The sequence below is a fragment of the Cryptomeria japonica genome, chromosome 9, assembly GCF_030272615.1.
Source record: "Cryptomeria japonica chromosome 9, Sugi_1.0, whole genome shotgun sequence".
Taxonomy (NCBI): domain Eukaryota; kingdom Viridiplantae; phylum Streptophyta; class Pinopsida; order Cupressales; family Cupressaceae; genus Cryptomeria; species Cryptomeria japonica.
Window position 1 is genome coordinate 238834138 of NC_081413.1, and position 12956 is coordinate 238847093.

The window sequence follows — 12956 nt, forward strand, 5'->3', positions numbered from 1 at the left end:
ATTTGTTTTTATTACCAGTCATATGATGTGAACAACCACTATCAATCACCCATTCATCTTTCTCTTCAACTTTAGCAGCTAAAGTTTTCTCCTCAATAGTGCAACTTATGAAATCAACAAGTACAGGTTTATCTTCCTTAATGACAATAAACACAACTTCATCTCCTTCTGATTCTTCAATTGTAATACCTTCATCAACAACATAATAACAATTCTTTTGATTCCTATACCTCCGGTTAGGTTTACAAGGCTTATCATACTTCTCATGCTTCTCATATCTATCATTCCTATCATGCTTATCAAACTTATCATGCCTGTCATATTTAGCCATTCTCTCTGGGAATTTAGAAGCAAAATGTTCTATCTTATTGCAAGAGAAACATTTCAAAGGCAACTTTCCATCATACCTACAGGCTCCTTTAGGCAATCTTCGAGCAATCAATGCTTCAAGTTCATCTAGCTCTCTTTCTTGCTCTTCCATCTTTTTTCTTTCTCTTTCATATCCAAATATTATGCATTCATCAAGATCATAATTTTGCTTACTGGATACAGATGTTGATGCTCTAAATGTTGTCTTAGACTTTCCATGTGATTCTCCAAATTCGCTCAGCTCAAATGCAACAATTGTCACTATAGTCACACTCCGGATCTCATCAATAGCAGCAACCTTATGTTTGTAGGCAAAGGCAAAGATCTCAGTACCTTAGCAACATTTTCATCTTCCTCAATGGTTCCACCGGCACATCTGATACCTAGGACAAGGTCATTCACCATAGCCATGAAAGAATGTATGTTCACATCATCTCACATCTTCAACATTTCATACTTTCCTTTCAAACTCTGTAACTTAGCAACTTTCACTTGTTTATCACCTTCATACAGAATTTCAAGTTTCTCCCAGATCTCATGTGCAGTTTGAAGTCCCAGTACATTTGTCATTTCATAATCAATCAAGGCACTAAGTAATGCTTCATTCGCTCTAATATTATGTTCGGCTTCCTTGAGCTCATTAGGAGTAGTTGGTTCATTCGGAGGATCAGAATAGACATTCTTTGTAATCTTCCAGTAATCTTCACCAAGACATTTCAAGTGCACTTCCATCTAGTTCTTCCATATAGCATAGGTACTTCCATCAAACCTCATACTGTCCTTCTTAAAGATAACACCTTGAGTTGTCATCTCAGTCCCGGATCTCCTCAAGTGGTTAAGCTTCTTCTAGAGGATCTAGCTCGGATACCAATTGTTAGCAGCAAAGAGGAGGAAGACTAAGAGGGGGGGGGGGGGGCGGGGGGGTGAATCAGTCTTCGCCAAATATACAAGCTTAATCACAAAAACAGATCTAATAAACTCTAGCAATAATAAAGATAAGCAAATTAACAACACAACACAACACCAATAATTTGATGTGGGAAACCCGGTTAAGGGAAAAACCATGGTGGGAACCTATCCACAGTAAGATGATACTCTATAGTAGTATGTGAAATATTACAATGGGGAATGCACATGCATTCAGGAACACTTCCTAGAGCTCACTACTCAAAAGATAATGGTCGGAAGGCTGCAACCCTCAGGGAAGTCTCATTGACTTACAACAAGATTCAAACTACAATCCGAAAAGAATGAACTGGAGAAAAAACATCTCCAAATGCTTGATTATAGTTCTGGTTAAGCACAGTTGTCTGCTCAGCAACACCAATCTCCACACAATCACAATACTGAAGGATAAATCACTTGTTCGCACTATTGGTGCCCAAAACCACAGATTGGAAAACCCAAAGACTTGCCAACTCCTTAGGAAATCCAATCAGCCTTGGCCAACGAACAGGGATGGTCGAATACCAAATCCCTCCGCACTTCAGGCTCCACAAGACCTAGGCAGGTGTACCCTTCCCTCTCAAGCACAAAAGAGTTATTTAAATGTGGATTTAAGCCTCTAAGCAAGTTTACACAACTGGCAAATTAGTGTTCTGCAACGATGCTATATCATGTGCTTTAGCTAAATACTTTGAAAACTAAAAACTAAATATGAATAAAAGTGTATGTTAAAGATATTGTATATTGAAAATGAAATGCTTTCAAGACTTGAATGAAATCTGCAAGGATTAGTTCAAATAGGATATCGAAGAATGTTTCTCTGTAAGGATCTTATGCATACAAATCAAAATCTCAGAAATAAATAACAGACCAGTGCCTCTATCCAGGAATATGCACGATACTTTGTGGACAGATAATTCGATTAAACTCTTGAGACAGTTTTCAGGCAACTTGTAACACAAGACTATCAATACAGAGGTTCCATTAAGTGCTATAAGAACATGAAGAAGCAAATCTTATATTCAATTATAACAACTTGTGGTGGCACATTGTATTAAACCCTTTGTCAGATTTATCAAGAGGACAAAATGAAATTCATCAACACAAAAGTATACACCAATTTTGGAATTGAAACAACGAATCTTGTATATTAATTTTTTGGAGAGTGAATGCATACAATAGCTACACTTACAGATACTCCATTACACAGTGATTTCTCAAAATGATACTTCCATTCCTACAGACTTCTCCAATACAGACATCCCATAGCCCCTATTGGCAGCCTGACAAATTGTGAATTGTCTTGAATCACTTTTCTTAATTGAAAAAGACTCCCTATAAATACCTAATCCAAAAGACATATGTGAAAGGACACACCCTTTCGCATACAGGAGGGAGTTACAGACAATTGTTTTTCCAAAGGACACACCCTTTGGTTTACAGAGATAATTACATTTGAATCCCTAAATACACACTAAATAAAGCTTCAATAATATATCCTTTATCCTCCGCTTTGATAATACTTCCCGTAAATATTCAATATCTCCTGCACATAAAATAAACCAATCAAATCCCTTATTAATTAAAGATTAAATATATTCCACTTTAGATTAGGCAATAATCATTTTACCCTATGTAAAATACTTATTTACAACAATTCACTTAAATCAAAATATTAAACACTTGTAAATATTTATTCCAATAATAGTTTTTATTAAATAACATAAGGTAAAAGATTTTGTACAGTAAGTAAAAGAAAATACTTCCCTTCTGATAATCTTACAATACTTTCTCACCTTTTGGTAATCTTTAATTTGGGTCGGAAATATTATATCATATAAAGTAACCTTTGCAAAAACCAATCAAGCATTAAATGACTCACCCTAATGAATATGTTCAAATTATTTACCTAGGGTTAAAATAATATGTATACGGAAGGATCACTTAAATAAATAAATGTTTTTCATGATTTTACTTATGGTAAAAGTACATTTTCTCCAAAATAATAATAATCATTCTTTGATCTTGCATAAAATGAACCCTAATATATACATGTTCCATTTTATTCACTTAGGGTGAAAAATACAAATGATGAAATGATAATATCAAAATGCGAAAATTTATTAGGTCATCAAATAACCTCTCAAAAGGTAATTTCAAAAGATAATATTGAAAACTATTATTGTCGTATCAAATGTTGTAAAGAAGATTTCTTTTACCAAGTTGCTCCTGAAAATCATCAAATTATAATATCAAAACATTAAATTAAATTTCTTGAGTAAGGGATACTTGGTGTTAATATGCACCCAAGAAATATAATTTTTGCCTATAGTATCCTGCACAAAACATTAAAAAAAAAAAAATCAACTAGCTTGATAGGTCATATGTTCCTATTTCATAGGGATACATTTAATTAAATCATTGATAATATTTTCCCCATGCAGAATAAAGTAAATGGAAACTTCTTGAGTAAACATTCAAATAAGGATATTAAAGATTTGAGAGTGTTTTTACTTTCACTTGAATAATTTCCAAAGTAACAAGAAAGTTGCCATAATAACCTCTTGAAATTAATTTTACCTTTTAACCTTAATAAATCAAAAGCAAATGATTAAAACATACCTACCTCCGCTTGATAAAAATACATTACCTTGGTAAATATTCCCCTCTTGCAATAAGAATAGATTTTGAATATTATGCATATGACAAGATTAAAAATCCACTTAAATAAAAATGCTTTTTATTATCTCCACTTGTGATTTGAAACATTTCACACCTTTGAAATATTTTTCAAAATAAGATTCATTTATATGAAATGACATTTTACCCTAATATATATTTTACCAATGTTTTTGGGTAAAAATAATTTATTTAAATCACATATTTCAAAATGTATTTCCACATTTCAAGATTACTTTAATAAATTAAAATCTTATGGAAATATTTGCAAATTATTATCCATAGTAATTTACCCTAATAAACATTTTCAAATAATACAATAGAGCAATTGGTAAAAGGGGAGGGTAGGTATGGGTAGTTAGGAAGGTCGGGTTGAGAGGTTGAGTGTTCAACTCCCTCTCCTTGCCCTTTTGTAAAAATATATTTTATTTTTAAATCATTTATATGCAAAATATAATCACATTGCAAAAAATATTCTTGGGTAAGATATACTCCCTGTAGAATAATTTTTTGATTGTCCAACCCGGATAATTTTAGGTTCCACCACGCACATACACCACTCTCTGATAACGCAGACACAACATCGACACCTAAATTATATGAATATATCGCCTATATATACAATTCATCAACCTTGACAAGAAGGTCGACTAAACCCTCAACCCTCAATTACAAAATTACATCACATGATACAAAGATCGACCATCAGACCAATATAATGATTTACATGACATAACATGGACCTAATTCAAATTCTCAAACGCTCAACTCCACCCGAAATCACGCTGAGATCAACTACAACACGTTACCCCACTAGGAATACCACATAACACAAAAAATCATCACCGATTCATAGAAACCATCAAAAAATCGCTCAACGATCAATGTGGATCACCAGAACAAATAGGACACGACCAAGAAACACCAGCAAGCATGTTAGAATCATCAATAACAGTTGAACCAACACCACTTATCAAATCGTCATCGATCAACATCTGAAACTCAGGAATACAACTAATCAACAACTGTCACAAAGAAAGATAACTTGCAAAGCACAAAATCATGAACCATCTGAAATGAAGATATACAAGACCATCCCAAGCAATATCCCAAAATCTCAACACTGTTTGCCCTCTCGGGTGAACGATTAAACGCAGAAAGTAAATGCACATAACATAATGGAAATATATTAAATAACCACTCTCTGTATTAATTCAACAATCTATGTACATCAAGTGCTTATAATATTACATCTGATACAACTATTATATGCCACTACGAAGGAAAGGTACGCAATATATAATACCCGAAGGGGTGCAACCAACCGTCGCGTCCAATTGCCCTTCGGGATGACTACCTAACTGAACGTCGTAACTCATTATTACCGACGACAACATAAACATAATATGACAACATAACATAATGATTATTCCCGACAACATCATCCCCCCCAAGAAAAGAAGTAGACTCCGGATGACTTAATACAAAATAGAGATGAATGGAAGGAACTACTGATGCCAGTAGAGCTCGGAACTTATACACTTGCTGCATCCTCGCCTGAAAACCCTTTTTCTACTACCATCTGATGCTCAAGTGCGGATTTCACCATTATTGCTTCTTTTGACATCAAAGTCCTCCTATGCCTAAACCAAACTTGTCTACAAAACACGCTTTTCAGTCTCCGCCTCCACCAACTGCTACTCAAATGATACTGTCTCCCTAGCCAATTTGTCCTCGAGAGCCACCCGCGCTGCCCTCGCGGCATCCAACTCCTTGGTACGCTGAGCTATGTCTCACGCTAGTATTGCCTCCAACCTGGTGGTCAACTCCTCCCGAACCCTCTCTACATCCACCAAGGCAACCTCACGTCCAATCGAGACATACTCCAAGTTCCTCAAGCGTACCATTCCTACCTGGAGGTGGCCACAACCCTCTGGCACAAAGGCTAGGAGGTACCTCAAATCCTCCATCACACTCCCCAAAGGCTAATAACTGAACTAAATAACTCTCTGGCGTTGTATGACTTCGCGTTCTTGCAATGCCTTCCCTTAAACTTTGTTTGTTCGCAACCTCCAAATCCGTCTCCCTCTACGGCTTATGGCTTCCCCACCAATGCTTAGCTGCAGGCTTCTTTCTCATAGTATGGGACAACCACAACACTTACTGTGACATCTCTAATGCCCTTCGCCCAACTCCAACAAGTGTAATGTAGCTCAAAAATAAACTCGGGGTCTGGGGGCAGTGCCCCTAGCGGGGTCGAGGGGCAGCGCCCCTCGCGATCAACACCCCTCCACCGTACGGTCAACAACACTAGCACCTCCAATCGTACAGCCACCTTCCTGTGTGGTCAACACCCCTCCACCGTACGACTATGTTTGTTGGTGTGGTGTACTTAGCGTGCGGGTGTGTGCAATCTCCTTCCTTCGCGTTGTTTCCCTTCTCCTTCTTTTTCCTTGTGTGGGTTGCGTGGTGCGGGGGTTTGTTTTAAGTGCGGCGTGCGGGTGTCCACCGCCGGTGGCCCCACCGTCGGTGTGACCACCGCACGGTGGTTCCACCGTCGGTGTGGTCACCGTACAGTGGCCCCACGACTTTTTTTTTCCACGTCGTACGGTTAATTGGCATATGAGTTTTTTTTTTTGTTGCAAGTCATACGGTCACCTGACGTACGAGTTTTTTTTTTTAATTGTCCAGATTTTGCTCGGGTTTCATGCCTTCGGGATCGCCTTTTCTCGGTTTGCCTCGCCCGAGGGTCTCTCATTGTGGTCCTGTGCCTCTCAAGTCACCTGCCTGGCCTCTCGAGTCCCCTTCCATCCTCTCGGGTCCCCCTCCGGGCTCTCAGGTGCCCTTCCGGCCTCTCGAGTCCCCTGCGCGATTCGCGTGGTAGGGTTTCAATTTGGATCCGTTGGTGGCAAATCTATTTTCAATGGCCATCTGAAGACCTGGAACCACAAATTCTATAGGGACCATGACCTCCTTCCCGTACATAAGAAGAAGAATAATAATAATAAAGATTTTGAAAGTTGCGGCCTTCCACACAGAGTTCCAATTGTTGCCGACACAATTGATCTTCGGATTATCTACGTCACCGAGGTTTGGGGCGTCTCCCTTCCAATATTCTATGTATTCTGGCAGGTACACCTCCTCTGTTACTTGCTCTGGTTTCTCTACTTCGAGCCTGTAGCTCTGGAACATTTCATAATCCTCCATCTACCAATGGAAGAGCCCGTTCAATGACCCTGTCTCATCTTCGGAGCACTCTCCTAGTTTGAGAATCCCTTCGTCGTTGGACTCCCTGCAGCCTTGTCCTTCGTTCCTCAGGTTGCCTTCTCCTTCACCCTTTGATTCCGAAGTTGATGTCAGTTCCTCACTAACTAATTGTGTCCCAAGGTCTATGATAAACTTCCTTCCTTCATTCTCTGTAGACAGAGTGTTCTTCTTCCAATTTTGGGTGGCCTTGGCTGCCACCAGCCACCCTCTCCCTAAGATCGCATCATACCCTTTTTTCTTTAGTGGGATTACCACGAAGTCCAGTATGAAGGGTCGCGTCCCAATGGTAACTTGTTGGCCCATCAGTGTCCCGATGGGTTTGATTCCATGCTAATCTGCTCCGAGCAGATTGAATGTAGATGGCCATAGCGTCGGCTTCCCCAGCTTCCGCCAGGTTTCTTCTGGAAGAACATTCACTCCTGATCCACCATCGACGATGGTATTGGTTAGAATGGTGCCAAGGATACCCATCTCCACAATGGTCGGGTTCCTTCCAGTGTTAACTGCCAGCAGCATGGGGTCTATTGCAGACCCCCCAAGAACATCTATGCGGTGGTTGGTATTGATGCGTGGTTGGGAGAGATTATTCAGCAACGCCATTCGTAATTGAGGCATCATCTGGAGGAGGTCGTGTACCTTCACAGGCACCTCCAGTTTTAATTTTAAATTTTGATTTAGTATAGCATCCTCCACCTCTGGTCGACTGGAAGTACTCGCCATACCCTTCGCCTTCGCCCTTTCTTGTATCTCTTTCTCAATTTCATCTCGTGCTTCACGTGCCCTTCGCTTCTCCATCTCCGGGTCTGGGCACATTGCGTGTCTGGCTTGGGCGCAGATTACAGCCAACACTTCCTCTTCTTTGGTTTCCTCGACATTGAGCAAGTTGACGCCGGACTTCAGGTAGGTGGCGTCTTCGTGGTCTCCCGGTCCGCACCATTTGCACAAATATTGTGTGGCCTCTCCCTTTGGGCAGTCTTGGGCGAAGTACCCCCACTGGCTGCATGCTCTCATTGTACCATTGGTCGACCTTTGGAGTCGTATTGGATCCGGCTCCTTGTGTTGTTATTGTTGTTGTTTCTTCCACTGTCGTGTCTGTTATCTCGGTATCCTCCAAGGGTTGCATTGTTGTTCGCTTGTTGGCCCATACCCGCTGGTGCAGACGTTGTGGTCTGCTCCGTGAACAACACCTGGTTCATTTGCGTATTCTGGGTTTTCATGTTGTATGGGCACTCCTTGGTGGAGTGTCCCATCACTTGGCAAATCTCGCAGAATGTCTTCTACGGGCAAGTACCCTTTGTGTGCCCCTCCTCTTTGCACTCAGTGCACCATATGTCCCCTTCGGTCCAACCGGTGCTTCTCATTGTTTTGAATTCCCTCTTCATTCGCTCCATATCTTTCTGGAGCGCTTGCACTCGTTTGCTAGCCTCGTTGTCGCTGTTGCTTTCCTGTGACAAGTCATCCTCCTCGGACGAGCTATCCTCCTCCTTTTTCTTCGATGTCTTGGTCTCGCTCTCGAGATCCATCGCTCTATTGTATGCGTCTTCGTACGATGTAGGTGGAATGATTTTCATCTTCTTTCGGAGGGAATGCTTTAGTCCCTCCACAAACCATCACTTTTTCAACCCATCTGCTGGTTGACTCTCCATTTTTCCCAATTGTTCCTTCAGCCACCGACTATAGGCTCGGACAGTCTCGTTCTTGTTCTGCTTCGTTCCATAGATCTCGACGACTATTTCGTTGTCATCTCTCAGGAGGCGGAACTCTATCCCAAACTCCTTCAGGTCGGGCCATGTGCCGACTTTGGCCTTATCCATGTCTGAGTACCAGTCTATGGCCACTCCCCTTAAAGTTGCTGGGAACTGTGTTACCCATTCGTTTTGGTCGGTAACACCATTCGTTGACCATATGGTTTCACATGTTCGACAATGGTGGACGAGATCTTCCTTCCCGTCGGCATTGAACTTCGGCAGTTTCTGTTTACTCCCCATCGATGGGGGTCATCTTCCTGGAGGTGGTTGTGGCTGTGTCTGTGCCCCTGTGTCGCTTCCTCCGGTGTCGGTGGTGTGTCCTGCATGGGTGACTGGAGGTATAGTGTTTTGCCTGCCGAGTGTGGCACCTATCGTATGGTTATCCTTCCCTTCGTTGTCACCCGTGCCCACTTCTGGCTCCCTTTGGTGATCCTCACTTTGTGGTGTAAGGAATAAGTTTCTGAACCAATCCCGAGTCTCTTCGACTAGATCTCTCCTTAACCTTGTTTCCTCCAGAAACTCTTCATGGCTCCGCACCCTACGGTGTTTTGGCGATGCGTAGAAATTTTCGTCGGCTTCTGCACCCTCCGTGACACCTCCTTGGTTCCCCTCGAGCCACCTTTAGGCAGGTCGTCCTTCGACAAGTTGCCTCAGCCTCTGTCTCTGTTGTACTCGCTGCTCCATAATCAAGGCCCTCTGCACGGCCTCCCACTCATCCGTTTTTGCTTTTTTATTTCTATCTTTATTTAATACATCGAGCATAAATCACTTCCATACATAGCAAGCGCACGCCATGTACACAAAAAAAAAACTTTTATTATTTTTCCTTTCGGCCACAATTTATCTCAATATTGTGTCGGGATTACTATAGGGTTCAATTTCCCCTTCGCCGATTGTTTCGTGGGCGTGTCGTCGGCCTTTGGGTTCATCTCACCGACGGGTAGGCCCATCGTGTCTGTGCGCCATCCGTGTCTTCCGTTCTCAAGTACATCTAGGCAACGACGTCAAATGTTTGCCCTCTCGGGTGAACGATTAAACGCAGAAAGTAAATGCACATAACATAATGGAAATATATTAAATAACCAGTCTCTGTATTAATTCAACAATCCATGTACATCAAGTGCTTATAATATTACATCTGATACAACTAATATGCCACTACGAAGGAAAGGTACGCAATATATAATACCCGAAGGGGTGCGACCAACCGTTGCGTCCAATTGCCCTTTGGGACGACTAACTAACTGACCGCCATAACTCATTATTACTGACGATAACATAAACATAATATGACAACATAACATAATGATTATTCCCGGCAACAAACACAAGATCTGATTACACCGGAATATACCGGAGGAAATATTGAACTCTGCAAAACAGTGATCAACAAAACAACACTGCAAACCGGATCATAAGATCTTCCCAATCAGCAAACACTGGAGCAAATCACAGGAATATATTGACATCGACAACAACAACATATCCTAGCAGTAGCAATGATCCAATAGTTCTTAGCTTTTTCTTCTTTTAAAGGCTTTAAGATTTTTTCAAATGGATGTCATATTTATTTTTTTCAATGGTAATTTGAATGGAGAAATGTATAGAGAGCAGCCAGATGAGTTTCTTTTATCAGAAAATCAGAACTATGTTTATAAGTTGAAAATGGCATTTTGTGACCTTAAACAAGACCCATGTTTATAAGTTGAAAATGGCACTTTGTGGCCTTAAACAAATCCCACATGCTTGGTATGACAAACTTGACAGTTACCTATAACAACAAGGATTCAAAAGAGGGATAGCGGACAACAACCTATATGTTAAAGAAGGTAAACACATGCTAATTATTGTAGTTTATGTTGATGATCTTATTTTTGGTAATGATCGTGTAGAAATGAGTGAAGTGTTTGCTACCAATATGAAGAAAGAGTTTGAAATGTCCATGTTGGGTGAGTTGTCTTTCTTCCTTGGCTTACAAATTCATCAATCAGATAAAGGTATTTTTATCTCTCAAACAAAGTATATTGGAGAGATGTTGAAAAGCTTTAGAATGGAGTCGTAATTCTGTAAGCACTCATATGGTGACAAGATGTCAGCTGAGTAAAGATGATGTGTCTTCAAATGTTAATCGAACATTTTACAAGTCTATGGTAGGAAGTTTGTTATATGTTATAGCTACTAGACCCTTATGCAAGTTGTTGGTTATGCTACTAGATTTCAAGCTACTCCTAAGAATACTCATGTCCAGGCAATTAAGAGGATCTTCAAGTATCTAAAGGTTACTATGGATTATGGTTTATGGTATCTTAAAGGTAATGACTTTACGCTTACAGCTTATACTGATGCACATTGGAGTGGTTCAGTTGTTGATAGAAAGAGCATGAGTAATGATGCTTTCTTTCTAGGCTACTCTCTTATTTCATGGTTGAGTGAAAAACAAGCTTTTACCTCATTGTCTACAGTTGAAGCAGAGTATATTGTAACAATGTCATGTTGTACACAGGTTCTTTGGATGGAAAAAACATTGAAGGACATAAAGGTAGAGTATGATAATCCTATATCTATCTTTTGTGAAATTACGAATGCTATTAACATTTATAAGAATCCAATTATGCACTCTAGGACTAAACATATTCCCATTAAGTATCATTCTTTGAGAGAACATGTTAGTAATCAGCAAGTTAAGTCAAAATGTGTCTATTAAATAACAGATTGTAGATTTGTTTACAAAGCCTCTACCAAAGGAGACGTTCAAATTTTTTAGACAAAAGAGCAATGATTTCACTCCATTTCTAAAGTGTTGGTCTAACTCAATGGGAGTGTTTATTGTCATATTTAATACCCCATTTAAGTTTTGCAGATTGAAATTAGTCATTGATGTCAAAGGGGAAGTAGTAATTCAAGGGGAGCAACATTGTTTAAAAGAAATATTCGTTTTAGGCTAGTTGCAAATGGAGTTGCCATCAATGACAAAGAGGGAGTTTGTTGCATATTTTGTCATTGATGTCAAAAGATGATAGTTAAGGTTGTACATTTTCTGAAGGATTACTTAAAGTAATTGAAAATTGAATTGAGTTGCTTGGTTGTTAGGTTGCGCTAGTTGGTTGTTAGTGGTTAAGCTTCATGGGTATCAGCTTGAGTTAGTTGCCTATCCAAGTCATCTGTCTCCGTTAATTTTCTATGTTAGGGAGCACAACATATAAGATATTGAATTCAATATCGTCTTTTCTTTAAGTTTGTTCGAATAAATTTCCCACCCAATCTTGGGATGGTTTTATTGTAACGATTTTTTTTTCTAACTTGGCAGATTTTTTCTACATTCTTTTCTGCAAAAAATAGGACTAAGTTGGTGATGTGTTACTTTCTTTTTCTTCCTAAAGAATTTTAGATGATGAAACATTTTTTATTAACAAATATGTTGGCACGCTTTGGATGAGGTGGAAGTGAATGGGTTTGATCGACTTACACTTGCACCTGGTGTTATTCTTTGGGAGATTTTATTTGCCTTTTGTGTGTGAAGAATGATTTTTGCTAAATCGTGGAGTGGTCGCATGACATGAGTTTAACTGAAAAGCTTGAGTTCATCATTGGTTTGAAACGTAGAATTGTTCCTTTTGCCTCTGACTACAAAATTTATTCTTATTATTATTATGTAATGAGTTTGAGTATTTTACAAACGCATTTGGGTTTCAGGTTGTTGTGGTTTGTGGAAGAACCAACATAGTTACCACATTGAGTATCTACAGAAATGGGAAGTTGTTGTATTGTTTTTCTAAGTCTATCGTGAGTTGTTGAATGGATTAAAAGAAAAATGGCATAGTTAGAGTTTGATAGATATAAAAACGTTTTTTCATCGTGAGTAGTGTGTGATTAATGAACGCCATGATTGGGTAAAAAGGCCTATGTGAATCCCCTTGATGCTTTATGGATGATGACATATCTTTTTAA

At 39.6% G+C, this 12956-nt stretch overlaps 1 protein-coding gene across 1 annotated transcript in view; it reads right to left on the reverse strand.

Moving 5' to 3' along the window:
• Window positions 1-2484: 2484 nt before the first annotated feature.
• LOC131037183 (pentatricopeptide repeat-containing protein At2g15820, chloroplastic) overlaps window positions 2485-12956 on the reverse strand; it is a 95111-nt gene continuing 84639 nt past the window's right edge. Inside the window, exon 3 of the transcript XR_009104184.2 lies at window positions 2485-2860. The gene's annotated coding sequence lies outside the window, so the exon portion shown is untranslated. The remainder of the gene's footprint in view (window positions 2861-12956) is intronic.